The sequence below is a fragment of the Charadrius vociferus genome, unplaced genomic scaffold (genome assembly GCF_000708025.1).
Source record: "Charadrius vociferus isolate BGI_N301 unplaced genomic scaffold, ASM70802v2 scaffold72, whole genome shotgun sequence".
In the NCBI taxonomy this organism is placed as follows: Eukaryota; Metazoa; Chordata; class Aves; order Charadriiformes; family Charadriidae; genus Charadrius; species Charadrius vociferus.
In genome coordinates this window covers 505122-520455 of record NW_009647830.1, presented here as the reverse complement: position 1 = coordinate 520455, position 15334 = coordinate 505122, and the positions used below count along the sequence as shown (strand labels likewise).

General features: G+C 35.8%; 1 protein-coding gene across 1 annotated transcript in view; it reads right to left on the bottom strand.

Moving 5' to 3' along the window:
* The window catches only part of ANKS1B (ankyrin repeat and sterile alpha motif domain containing 1B), a 456808-nt gene that overhangs the window by 292642 nt on the left and 148832 nt on the right, over positions 1 to 15334 (bottom strand). The window lies entirely within an intron of this gene.

The window sequence follows — 15334 nt, the reverse complement described above, 5'->3', positions numbered from 1 at the left end:
AATACTCTTTCAACTTACAAAACCTATTATAATTTAAATGTATTTGGCAAGGAATATATTGCATACCTACACTTATTTTGTCAGCTCATACATTCATTCTAAGTCAAGGCAGGATATAGCACTCTCTTAATACCTAAATAAAATAAGGCACAAAGCAAACACAAATATTTTACTTTTGTTACCCTGAATCACCGATTGTGTATCCAAGTGCTATCACTATAACAGGGGTGCCTTAAAAGGCAGCTTTCTAATGCAACTCATATCTCATCTTGGAAAACCCTAACACATAAAACCGAGTTCAACAAGTTGTATAAACACGTAGTCAACTCAGAGCATGCTAATATCCACCAGTGACAACTTTCCTGGACACTGAGCGATGTAACAGATCGGCAAGGATTAATTGCACAAAACCAGACATGGCTCCTCTAATGAAATTTTCATCCTCCATAGAGCTCTGCACTGCAGCAGCTACCTTTCTAGCAGTACCTCAGCCGGATAACCTACAGCTGGCTTAAAAATGTCTACATACCTGCAGGTACATGGGAAACTGCTGTTCGGACATATTTTGTGATGCTGTTACCACTTTATGGCACTGTGAAGGACCATCAAAAGGACTTAAAAATACCATTCTTACCTTCTCTAAATGTTCTTAACGCTGTTTGAACAATGTAAAGTAAAGTTAGCGAAAATCAGGTCAGAGGATAGAGAGGACTATGAAATAAGGCACAGCTTCCCAGCTGTGACGGTAATAAAGCACCAGAATGACTTAGCAGGAAGCCAAAAGCTCCACATTACTTCATGTCTTTAGAACTGTATTATTAAAGAAATGCTTTAGTTCAGATTCTGGGGAAAATGTCATTGCCTGTGCATGGTTATGGTGGTCTTCACAGTGCCTGTGAATTTAGAGAGTACTTTTCTTTGTGGGTCACAAAGACATGTGCTCCATGTTCCTAAATGTGCTATAACACCTGCAGTTCTGCATTAAGACAATGATCACATTCAAATCTCATGTCTGTGGGCCTCAACTGACAGCCTGCAGAGTTCACAGAAGAAAGCCTATTTATTTGTAATTGAGGTAGATCTCCAACACGTGCTTTCACTCTGTGGGCAAATCCACTCCAGAAAAACCCAAACTCCAAATAAACAAAAGCGGCTCCAGTGCTGTAAGCTGGAGAACTGTTGCCTAACCAACTTCTGCAGGAACACACATAAGCTCCTCCATCTGCACAAGTTGCAAATGCCTCCATGAAAGCGATGCCAGAAGCTTCTCCCTCTCAGTCCTGAAAGAATTCTTGGAAGTGTAACAGAGATATCAAAGGGAATGAAATACCCAGTTACATTAAAATAGCTAACATAGGATACAGAGGAATAGCTGCAAGAATGTAAACTTTATGGCCTTACCAAGTTACAGATAATTTCATAGCATGGATGATTCTAAGAAACATTCACTGCAGAAACGATACATAACTGGATGAGGTCTTAAAGATTCTAGCCAAATACAGACCAACAAACTGTTCTTCTAAAGCAAGTATCAGCCTGGAATCTTTCAGCAACACAGTTAGCTTAATGAAAGTGTAAATGAAAACTCAGGTGGCAGTTTTGCAGACATCCAAAATGGAGACATCCTCAGATGTTACTTAATGTCTGACAGAGTGAACCCTCCCTGTCACAGAAACAGACAATTCCGACTTTGTTGAAAAGTATATCATCAAACCTGCCAGTCCTTTAGGTATGCGATCTTAACACGTAGAAGTGGTCCTCCTGAGTCATCGAAAGCATGCACAGAAATCTTGGATCTGAATTAATTTCATTCAGAAAGTAATACGTGTGTGTTAACACAATGAATCAAAGTTTTACACAGCCTTAGAAAGGAACTTAAGCTGAATCGTCATAATAACATCCCTGACACAGAAGAACTTGGGTGGCATTCCAGAAAGCCTTAAATCCCTCCTATGCTTTCCCATCTGAGCTGGTGTCTAACTGAAAAACTGTTCACATGCAGCATGTGAATGAGTATCCTGTGATTTGAAAGCCTAGATCATCGAAGAAGACATCCCACCAACGCCTTGCCATACTCTTTGGAACTCTCATAGTGAGAATGAAAGCTAAATACGAGTGTTAGGAGCATCTTAATTGAGCTGAAAGTCTCATCCTTTTTTTCTCCAGAATATGAAATATCATCTTCTTTCATTCTGTGGACACACTCATAATAGATAATTATCAATGAACCTCCTTGACTGAGGAATTGGAGACTTGCTTTGAAAGAGCACTGCACTGTGTTTGTGGAGATACCAAACAAGGGACTATACTGCTGCTGTGACATGTGGTAATACAGGCACCACCAAGGACGCTAAGAAATAATTTGTAGAGTGAGAAATGTTCCAAATGAGTCTAGTTAGGTGTACTTAATGCACTTATTCACTTGCTGGTGTGAGAAACAAACAGATTGATTGTCTCTAACAAACAACTAAACCTATAAAGAACATAAACTCCCCAGTACTTCAGCAGTCCCTGAGTTCCTGTCACTGTCCTTTTGCTGTGGGGCGTTTAGCACTTGAAAGCCTTGCAAGTGAAATCATGAAGTCTTGCAGATGTGGAAGTATCTCAAAGATGCATCCTTCAGAGGACAGATAGTTAGAAATACGGATTGGTTCTGATGGTAACGAACACAGTTTTCTGCCCATCATTTCATTCTGTTTCAAGGCCGTGTCGATAGTCACCTCAGCTTAGTTTACTCACACTTTAAATATGCAGAAGAGGTTAACAGAGGAGTTGAGTTATATGAGCAAGATTTTGGTCTTTCCATCGGAAAGACTTCTTGTTGATCATGTTCAATGACAGATCACTGAAGACTAGATTTTGCCCCTAGATACAGGCCCATCTGAGAAGCATCAAACTGACTGGGAATGATATTCTTGGAATGAAAATTTCTTGGAAGACATTCAGGAGGGGAGGCAGGGCTGTTATACACCCCACTAGATAGGGCTGAGAAAAACTTCTCCAGCTACAGTGTGTGCATACAACGATAACCAATTCAGGTACATATATAATAGGCAGCAATGGCAAAAAAGAGGAGTTACAGTCTTTCCTTCCAAGCAAAATAAAGTGGTAACACCAAAAAAAATCATGCTTTTAGAATCTAAAAATAAAGCTTCGCAAACAAAAAAAAAATCCACATAATTTTCTTTGAAATAAACATCCCAGAAAAAAAACCACAACTGCTCAATATTTCATGCTTTCACTCCTTTCTCAAGGGAATGAAGTGTCTGACATGTAATGGTTTCTTGTAAACAATTTCTTTATTGTGGACAGCTGTTTATTTTCACAGTAGGATCTTTCCATTAGGCAACCAATAATGATTTACTACCTGGGTCTGCTCCGTCAGAGAGAGAATATCACCATCAAATTAGTTCCTGCAACCAATTTGGGCTACTTCTCTGTTTATGTATACAGTACTCATAGTTTCATTAAGAACAGACTTGAATATATTTTCTTTTGCAATTAAGTGATATAATAATTATGTTTTCATTTTCTTTTCTCTTTCTTTGGTAACAAAAGTAAAGCAAACATTTATTATTTTTTTCCTTTAGGGAACCATAATGGTAATAATGTAAGTTTCAGTGGAAGGTTTCATGGCAAAAAGAACTTGGAAACTTGAGAACCTACCAAATTCACCTAGAAAAGATTAGCTCCTGTGCTGAGTTTCTGATAGGTGCTATAGATGGGGCCAACAGGTAAGTATTTATGACTGTCATTTTATTCTAGATCCTGGCTCAGGTTGCAATAAGCTAAGAGAAGTTTCTGTACATATTAGATAACATCGGGCTCTTGGGATTATGTGGCAGTTAAAAATCAGTGAACTGCAGCATGCTCTAACAATATTCCTTCCTGCCTCCATCATACATGAGAAACTGTCACAAGGATTATGTAACTGGAATTTATTCTGATTTTCAAAACTGTTTACTGAGGACTTTCCATCCTCCATTTCCTTTGTTTTAGGGCAAAGAAAAGAGAGTAAGATAGGATAAAGAAAATATACTATGTTATGTCTTCTATGTCCAGAATAACCAAAATAAATTTCTTAAAGGTTAGATAAAGTCAGGTTTTGGATTAACTGGATTTATCTAGTGTGGGCTATAAAAATAGCTATGCTGATTTATATCCTGGCAAATCTTACTAATCTGCTTTTTTTTTTTTTTTGGTTGATTGATTTGCTTAGCATACAAGGTTTTAAAGGACAGGAGGTGTTATAACACCATCATGATCACATTTACCATTAACTATGTCATGGACATATGAGAAAAGATGGCTATCCTTAAATTTTTTCACAGGATTAGACAGGTTTCCACATCTCAAATCTTTATACCTCTTAAAATTCTATTTGCTACTTTTTGAAGTATTTACAGAAGCAGCAGACTCAGTATTTACAGCTATGGTCACACTAGTGCTTCATACAACATGCCTGTATTAGTCTTTTCCTTATGCATCAGAAGACTGTAATTACAAATGATGACATCATTGCTTGGAAGTTGAAGATCAGGTTGTTCCTACCACCATTTAAAAAAACCTTTTTACTCTTGAGTCACACAAGCACTGTTTATATTAGAGCTGCACCCTTTGATTATGGACATGTAGCGTGATTTCAGTTCCATTAAAATCCATTAATATTGAATCAACTCTGCCAAATCCAGAAGTTCAGATTAGCTTTTGACTGGTCTATTCCAATTATTCCATATTTCACCAACACTTATTGCATATATCCTTACAGGAAAATGATAAAAAGAAATTGAACGGCATTGAACAAGAACTAATTAATATAATTTATTTTTTTATGAAATTTATGAATTTAAAAGTTTTAAGTCATTTAATATGGGAAATGTTTATTTTTTACAGCACCTTTTTATGAGAATGTTAAGGGAGGAAGGAAGCAGCAAGACAAATTCCTCACAAAATCTATTTTTCACCACGCTGTCATATAAAATACAATTGTGAAAAAAGACGCTTTTTGTGCTTAGAGTTCAGCTTTATCTATTATCCAGTTCAATATTACTGAAACCTAATTAATATAAGCACACGATTATCTTGTTCATAAAAATGTTTAGCTACGAATGTATACTAATCTCATGTCTCACACAAAAGACATTATATAAGAATTAGCATCATAACCAGTCCTTTCATAGGAAGAAAAGTTGGTCTACTATCACTGACATTGTAAGTACTGACCGATTCATTTGCAATACAGTCTTTCAGTACAAAAAGAATTTCTGAATAAAATGAAAACTACGTTATGTGATGTCTTCTATATGTCTATCTAATTGGACTGATTTTTGGAACCAAAATTCAGGGCCTAAAGTTAAACTTCTGTATTCATATGCTAGTAACTAAATTGCTTTCCAAAGAAATAGCATTAATTCTCAACGTCTTGAGTGATTCCGAAACTGATCTTCAGACTTGCAAGATGGGATTTCTTGAAATACAGCTTCATTTCAGTGAGCATGCTAAACTCTTCTTTAAGTCAATTAAAGCCAGTTAAAACAGCATTAATTAGAATTTAGAATATATTCTATATTTAGATATATCATAATGAAGAAATATTAGGTCAGATGAACAAGCCCTAAACCTCACTGATAATGCTAAGAGGCTCATTAGCTTTAAACAAAGTCCAGATAGCTAGCTCAGACACTTCTATTGTAGACAAATAGGGCAAGATTCAACTGCCAAAGCGGGGTTAGCTAACACCATCTCAGGGGTCCAAGGAAATTCAAGGCATCTGCAAGAGCCTTGCAGGAACTGTGGAATTTCAATGCCCAAGCATCAGGACCCAAAAACATTTCATGTCAATAGACATCTATTTATGGGCAACTGAATCAAGCTCGTAAAATTATGAGGAGTGAATCCCAACTCACACTCTTAAAACCTGTAACCGTTGTTTCCTAAAGATCTTTGTGAAAATGGTACTTAATTTGTTTCTACCATCATGGTAAAAAAAATATAGTAAGATTTTTCCTGAAGTTTACAGGATAACAGCAGGTCAACAAAAGAGGGGAGTGCCAGCAGCTTCTATTCATGGATATGTTGACTGCTTTACACTTTTAAGGATCACTCAGATTTGAGTGTAGAGAGAGCAAAATGAAAGTGAATATTGACTTCTTTTAGTATATTGTAAAAGCAAACTATGTTGTTGTTTTACTGTTATCACATACTAAGATGTCAGACAAAAACATAAAAATGTTAACTGTTTAAATGAAAACTATAAAAAAAAAAATCATGCACTGGGAACTTTGCCTTTTACTGCGCTATGACATCAGTAGTCAGTTAGTGGATGATTGTCTTCTTTCAGATGGTATGTTGCATAGAGAAAAATGCCCTCATGGATAGTAATAGATCATATCACCACACCCCACATCTAATGGTGTGTAGAAATATATATATTAAAATCTAAAACCTCTGAAAATATAATATTAGGCATTAACAAAATACTTAAAGCACAAAGCCTAATCATTTTGACCTTCTAGAGCTTTATACTATAACCTCAAGGCCTGGATAGATCTGTACACTGCAACTCCAGGAGAGAGAAAATGAAGGGTGGAAAACGAATGTGCACATATATACATAGGCATAAATATATATAGATACACCTGCATACATATATAGGCAACAACTTCAAAGGCGCCCTATTACTGGTAAATAACTTCCTTTTATTCCTGATGCTCTTCTAGAGTGGAATATTTCATGCAATGTTTCAAACTACCCGAAGGTAGGCCAAAATCCTGCATCTGTTTTGGACACCCCAGCATCAGTAGAACGCAAAAATGTTAACAGAGCTCCAGATGGCTTGGGGTTGTCTGGTGTCAAATGTTTTCAAGCATGGTATCAAGACAGACCCAAGTTTGATCGGTTAAAGCAGACTCAATTTGCTAGACAATTAGAAAACTACTACAGAAATACTGATCCAGTATGGCAATTTCTATGGTTTTGGATCTGTCTTTAGAAAAAAAAATGTTGGAATGCCTTTTTCGGTACATGTTATATGTCCTTCTAATGTCAAATGTGTTATATGGAGGCACAAAGCTCTGAAAAGAACATGGGAATGCTAATCGTCTGTCTCAGATAGAAATGAATCATAACCACAATAGAAATCTTGGAACAATGAAAAAGGAGATAATATGGAAATTTCTGGAGGATCAGTCACCAGTGATTCAATTTACATATATCTCCTCGCAGAGGGCTAGTTTCATTGACTGGCTAAGAGATGACCAGGTTAATGTAGGTCCCATCATGGATGGTACCATAAGGACTAGATTTTAGCGCTCTTCAGTAATGGGGGAATTATCATCTAGCCCTTTAAAAATCTTCCTAACTGGAATGAAGGAAGACTTGCCGCTTATAACCACACTGGAGTGGCAGATAAATCAGTATTTTCTGACTCCAGGGATAACCAAAGATATGGAAATTTTATCAGGGATATACTCATATCCTCATGCTGAGGAGAAAACCAAAAATCTTGCCCAGATTATGCCTCAGGGAATGTTTCCTACTGTTGCTGAGCTGTATCTAGAAGTCAGAGAGAGACCCAGGCCCACATGAAGAGTCTTCTGAATCCTATTCCTTATGGTTAAGAGAGTTTGGGCACAGTGATCCTCCTGAAGCTTACAGAGGGCTCATTAAAATTCAGTTAACTCTTTCTAAGGCAGAGCAAGGAGAATCACCCCATTACACTAAAACATACCCATAGACAGATTTCAGTGCACGTCTTAAAACAATCTATCTGAACATTTTGTATGGAGCCAGCACTACTGAGGCTCAGTTCATTCATCGTGGGTCAATCCAGCCTGCTGGATTCCACCAGCAGTAAATTTACAAGGCAGGAGCCCAAGCCAACAAGTAGGAAGACACTAAAACACCCAGAACTGAGCAGAGTAGGTCACAAAATAGCAGGAATTGCCCTGATTTGATACAGAGCTACCATGCATAAGATTTCTTGGATAGCATGTGTGATAAAAATGTGATGTCTCCTCTAAGTGGTGGACCCATTGCAAAGTTTCACAGCAATTGCATACAGGAAATTAAGTCAGGCTGCAGTTCATACAGAAATCCGGGTAAAAATTAGAAAATCTCCCATTTTGTCAGGCAGATAACAAAAACATTCATGTTATATAGTAGTCCCAATTGAAAGACTAGGCAATTTTCAGTAGTATAGGATTCAGCTTTAAAATTGTTCTAACTTGACTAAATCCCCAAAGCAAGTCTTCTCTCCTACATGACTATTCAACAAGGCACAAATCTAGGAAGTACAGACAAGAACAATCATGTATTTCAGGATTTCAAGGAACAAACATTACAAGAGACATTTCAAAAGAGCAGATGGAACACTGAATAATGGGATCAGTAGGTAGCTGCACTGGATGCACAGAGAGAACAGTTGGACTAAACTGTTTGAATGTGTTCTTTTGAATTTGTTTTGTTTACCACACACTTAAACCTGAATAACCATTGTTCTGAGTAGGATTGTAAATATATATCTGCAACTGTCTTGTTGAAAGCACTTGAAGCTGTAACTGGCCCAATCTTGGATGTAGCAGCTATTTCAGGGTTGTGTTTGGAATTAATTACCAGTGAAGTGCATTCCAGTGGCAGCAGGGGGTCTGCTTACTTGTTTCTGCATCATCCACAAGGGTTGGGTATGACTATTATCAACTTTTTATTTCCTCTAATCACCCACCTGCACAAATAGACTTTGGAACTGCTTCAAGCTTGCATAACCCTTGTAATACCAGGCAACTGTCTGGAAAAACATCTCTCATTAAGTCCTAATGAGAGATGATGGGTGATTTCCACCATTTCCTGACTAACCTTTTGAGACTGCCTCTGCAAGCTGTTGATGTCTAATTGAGCATTCAAAAACAATGACATATACTTATTTATATATTTTTTTTGGTGAAATGAGGTTTTTGTTGGCTTTTCCATGTTTAAAGGGTTTTTAGTGAAATGACTGTACTTGCCTATGACAGATATTTCATAGATTTCTGCACTTGCCTTGTCTCAGCATGTAGTCATCATGTTTCTGGAAGTTCAATGAAAAGCACAGGGAGTAGTTACAGGTGCCAAAATATTTTTGTTTATTTCAGTCATTCACTTAAAACTGGAATGCTTAGTATTTTTGCAAAACAAAACATCCTGCAAAAAAAGAATGATACATATTGGGGGTGTTTGTGCTAATTTTCATGTTTAACTCAACAGAGAGAGGCCACTGTAAGCTATCATATGCACGCCTTAGTACTTCACAAGGCTTCTCCTATAATCCAAAGCGAATAACCAAACTGCCATGCAGAGGAAGTATTCTGCTATTGCAAAGGCAATAGATGATTAGGCTACATTTTCAAATTGTCTCAGAATATTAACTGCAAAAGGTGATGAGAGTAAGTGCTCTCAAACCATTTAAATAATACTGATGATAGCCATACTCCCTGGGGATCAAGCTCAGTTAATACATAATTTAAGCAGCCTTGAAGATAAACCTCCCAATATGCATCTATCTTCAGTTGCAATGAATGCAATTTATGGACAAAACTATCTTTTCACGAGCTTCAGTTCTTCTGAAGTATCTATTAGTTAATAAAGCTCTTTATCAGAACACTGCAGTCAAAAAGCTAACCAAAACATTTTAAGGCCAGAGAGCTAGAGATGATGTTTTAAAATGACTCTATAGCCAGTTATTTTTATTTAAGGCATCCAAGTTTTTGAGTGACTTCAGAGAGCTCAACTGTTACTCTGAAAATTTGCATTTTTGTATGTAGTATGTATTTATATGGAAAAGAGTATTTTGTTGCAAACTAGAAATGTATATTGGCTACAGTGTAACAGCATACTCATGAAGCATAAAGAACTTGTCCAGCAGATAGTGTGCACTGCTAATACACTGTCAGAATCCAGGGAATCTTAAAAGTCTCTGCTGTTAATTTTGGAAGCAATATGGAAGCACCTGTACCAGAGTAGACCAGCTGTCTAGTCCAATATGCTGCCCTGGTAATGTCCAAATTATCTAAGAAAGATAAAGGAAATACTGTGAATAATTTTGGAACAACACAATCCACTTTCCAAGCATTAATAGCTAATTTGTGGCACGACAGCATTAGAGCTTTTAGTAACTAAAATCAAATCATTTAATTGTATTTTTTAATTTCCAAATAATCTTCTTTATAATTAACACCCCTAACCAATTTTGCCATATATTACTTTTACGTATTTTTATACTTGGAATTTTCTTCTGAAAAATACTATATTTCTACACTTTTTACTAATATTTCTGCATTAATTTATTTTCTATCTGCTGTAATTTAGATGAAATTACATATTATAACAGTATTATGTATTTATGCATTATTAAGCTTACCTTCTGACGGACAAAGCAGGATTTACATAACTTCTGCTCTGAGTGTTTAGAACCTTCTATACACTTCAGAATATTTGATTTAGTTACTGTCACAGTGTGCCGCTTGCCTCAGTGGTTTTCTCTTCTTGTTTGGGTTTTAGATTCTCTAAGATCCCCAAGCTAGCTTTGCAGATTTCTTACAATTCTTCCTGTTGAATACTTGCATAATGCAACCTGCTACATTTCTTCTAGAGACCACAGATACGGAGTTTGGATAGATCCCTGGAATTTTTTGAGACCTGCAATTAACTATCTATCTAAAGGAATGATAAAGATAGCACAAAACTTTACATATATTAAAGAGGTATGCTATTTGTATTTGCTATTGATCGCAAATGAATAAATAAAAATTTCTGGACCATGCAGCTTTGGCCCATTTGTTTGACATAGAGCCTAATCAGTGTATTCAGACGAGAAGGAATACTCCAACACAGGGGGGCGGAAACAAAGTAGCTGATCCCATCCAACCACTAATACCAAAAAAGAGATCATAATTAAGTGAAAGTATGCTTTTATGGAGAAAAATATGGCTTAGAACTATTCAGCATTCCTTAACTTCAACTCTCAAACTCCAATAAAGAATTACAATTAAATTTCACTGGAATACAGGTAAGTATTTAGCCAAAACAAAGGCAGCATTCACAGAATTCCTGTCACTCTTACTGCCAGAACTCCTAACTACCAAAACCTTTGTATTGCAAATGTCATTATTCAATTAGAGTTTGAGTCACAAATTTATTCCACGTTGTGTTTATCAGGCTGATATCTAGCAGTTGGCAAGCAATTAATAAAATGTATTGCTTTTTGCTTGCAATGGCTTCACAAGGCTTTTAACACTTCTATAAATTTATCAAGGCAAATACTTGCTTAAGTTATTACAGGCTGGATGAGAAAAACTCTGAAATATAACCTATGTAACTGATCAGAAAAAAAAAAAAAAGTATTTTTTTGCAAATTTTACGTACACAATATTCACAGAAAGTTTTTATATTTTTTCATCGTAATGCAAGACAAAAATAGATGTCAAAATAACAGAAATGTTCTCGGAGAAAAATTTAGTTTCAATCCCAGCACTACTGGTATGAAACTGGTTTTAATTGTGCTATATTATTTAAATATGTTCCAGCAGGGAGGGAATGATATTTGAAAGAAAAAGGACATGGAGTGAACAGCTGGAGCTAGAGTGAAAAGAATATTTTTACTAACAAACAGCTCTTTTTAATATCTTTATCCAGAACAGATACTACTGCATACAATGATATTTTAGAAGGATATTATAGAAAGAATATAGAAAGAATAATTCACCCTTGCCTGGAGCAAAAAATATGAAATGGTCCTTCTGAAGACTTTTCTTGCTTTCTGAAAACAATAAAGCAACTGAGTGTGAAAATATTCTTTCATATGGGTTCTTCCAATTCTGCAGTATTTAAAGGCATATCAGAAAAAATAGGAAAAGATCAGTTTGATGTCCTGTTGCAGTAGAAAATTATTCTATCATTAGCTGCTAGTAAAGATCTGCTGCATCTATAGGTTTGTGGATTGGCAATATAAACCCATTCCCATCCTGTTTTGACATAGCAAAATCCTACATCTCTTGCACACTTCAAATTTCCTTTTGAGGTGGCAAAAAAAATGAATATAGTATAAAAAGAACAAAAATGAAATCTCTGTAAAGTAATAGAAGGAAACTTTTTGGCAGCAAGCTACATACTGCCATCAGGACCAGCAGATGCAGAAAGGGAGAGAGAAGCACAGAAAATGGAAGTAAAAGAGCGTTTTTTATTTAACTTAAAATAGAACAGGAGGGAAATTTTTTTTTGTTACAGAATGCAACACTGATTACCTTCACTAGGAATCAATGTTTTTCTATTTTTTAATCATCTCTGATACTGCAGAAAACAAATAAATCTGTTCATTATGCACAAAAATGGTTTATTTCAGTAATTGCTTAATATTTTCACAAATATTTTGATTTTAACAAAATTTAGCAAGCTATGCCAAGATTTCTGCTTTCTAAATATACTGAAGTTAGTAGAAAAACTATTTAAAAACTCATAAAAAATATCCTATTTTCATGAAAGAGTGAGTTCCCAGTAGGACACAATTAAAGGTATTGAAATATTAAATACAATAACTTAATTTTTTCACAAAATTAGTACATTTAAGTTGCTACTTACTGGAAAAGTAAAGACAGTAGAAATAGGGTATGATTTTTTTATCCTAAAAGACAGTATTTCAGTTCTGATTTGGGTCAATATTGAAACAAATTTATTAGTATGCATATTCAGTTGATCATACGATATAAGCTAAAATCATAGCCAAATTTTGATGCAGTCAGTCACAAAAAAAAAAAATAAATCTCCTAAAGACTCTCTGTCAGAAGGACCAGCAAAACTTTTTCAGTTTGTTTGGCAGTGGGTAGAGGGAGGAGTTACTGATATACTAGGTCTACTAGAACTGTAGAAAAGAGAGCACGGTTACTGATTGCATTCATATCAAAGCCAGTGACTCTTCACTACAGTATTTAAAAAAGCACAGTAACTGTGTGGCAGTAGATGATCCCTACAGAGAAGAAATGATGGAAAGCAGGGATAGAGGAGCAAGGAGAGATATGATCCAGAGATCTCAGTATCTGCCTGTTAGAAGAGCCACCAAACCAACGTATGAATGCAGTGTATAGCTGGTCGTGAATCTTTTGACAAATTATATTCAACATACAAAAACTGATTAATCCAAACCAATTTTCTTAGGGAAATGTATCATTTTCAGGGTATTTTCATCAGAAAATAACTCTTGGAGCAGGATGGAAGTCCTGGTGTGTGTTTGCAAGAAAGGCTAATGGGGGGAAAAAAAAGGCAAATACTGCAGCGTAAGCATCCCACAAAGCTGATCTTTTGATCATTTGGTTCATGGGTTCCACTGGAGCTCAAAGTTATTCTGACAGAGCAGCGCAGGGATTGAGTTCATATTTCTCGGTCTCACATGGAGCTAGGACACAGATAGGATGTGAAACGTGGGCCCAGCACTGAATAGCATTCTCATGTTCTGTGATACAGATATAGTCACTCACATTATAGACTGGTACTTAGGGTTCTCAGCTTGATCCCCCACATCTCAGATAAGTGCCCTGATATGGGACACAGAAATAGAAGGGATTGCCCAAGTCATCAAATTGAAATCAATCACATAACAACTGTGCTACAAGGCACCTGTAGACTACACACCTATTCACCATCTACAGCAAGTCACAAAACACTCTCTAATAAACTATACTAAACTTGCAACCTTTAATACAAAATATCAAAAAAGCCTGAAAAACTACACAAGGAGCAGGAGAGATCAGGAACACTGTTAATGGCACAACTTTCTGGAACAGCTGAGAATGTCTAGATGATCCTAAGATATGTACACTGCAGTGTGTAATGATTAATCGTTTAGAGTTGAGAAGCTTCACCATCTGAAATTGAGAGGCCAAACAGTAGAGAAATTAATCTTTCACAAAAGACAGATGATTTCTTTGTGATTCAAGACATGTCTATATTGCATTTCCAGTGTTTCTGAAAACCAGTTTAGCTTTTTTTATAGTACTTGAACTTTATTGCATTATAGACATAAGTCAAGTGAAGCACTAACTCTTGAGCACAGGATCTTTCAAATTTTAGGAGTCAGTTTCATCGCAATGCAAAATAGGACAATATATGAAGCCTTGAGTATAACAGAATAAAAAGTATGAAGTCAAGACAACTGGTTCCTTCCAACTTCTCATATGGATTAAGATTCAACCTGAAAAGCTTTGTAGAAAATTCAATTTACGGTTTGTAGAAAATTCACAGGTGCACCAGGAGACATAATATTAACTAAACGCCTACTGAAGATTTCCATGCAGTGCTATACCCATTACACAAGCTTATATTTCTCTAGAATATACTAGATGCATGTGAAATGTAAACTAATTGATGGTAAGATGAAGTTTTACTACTACTGCTAATATTAGCAATTTGACGTTTTTTTACAGCAATATTATTCCTCATATATCTATTAAATTATTTTCACTTATAAAATGTACTATCACGTAGATCTGCTCAATTATAAAACAATCTCAGCAGCATTTTGAAGTGTAGGATTACTTACTAGAATGGAATATGTTGTATATAGACTATGTATATTTCATCCCTGACTCAAAAGTACTTGCAAAGGATGCTGCAACTAATAGTCTCATCTAACAAAGAAAAACTCAGATCCTGCTAAATAATATTTGCATATGGGCTTTAAAATGCAAAATACCTCAAAATAATTATGTTCCTTTGAATTATTGTCTTGATTTGAAAAAGGGGTTTTGTCTGACAGCATGCAGTCAAGTGTATAATGAGATCTTTCTAGATGATAATCACCCCAGGATGGATGAAACTGAGTGTTGGTCAGAATGCATACACTTTGATGAGCACTCATTTGCAAAAATTGCCCCAAACTCCTGTGAAAGCTAATTTTTTTCAACTGTACTTTAATGAATAAAAATAATAAAAAGTAATGAATCATCAGAAAATGCTTAACATATGTCAAGCAGCAGCCTTTTTCTCTCACTTTGCAGAGAAAATGTAAGCTAGTCCTTTGGAAAGTGGAATTACTTTCACAACATAAACATATTTACTGGAACATACCAGATGGGTGGAGACCTCCAAGTATTTTCATAACAAACAGGTCATGTGGTATCAGTCATTCCCATGTGCTCTAACTTCAGAAATGACAGTGTATTTTTAAGAATAACATTTAATTGTTAAGGATGTTATCAGAGATGTTATCCAGAGGAGCATATGATGGGGAGCAATTATCTTAATTATATACTAAAAACCTCTTAGAGGAATGATAAGGTTGTAAAGGAAAGTACATTAGAGCTGCAATATA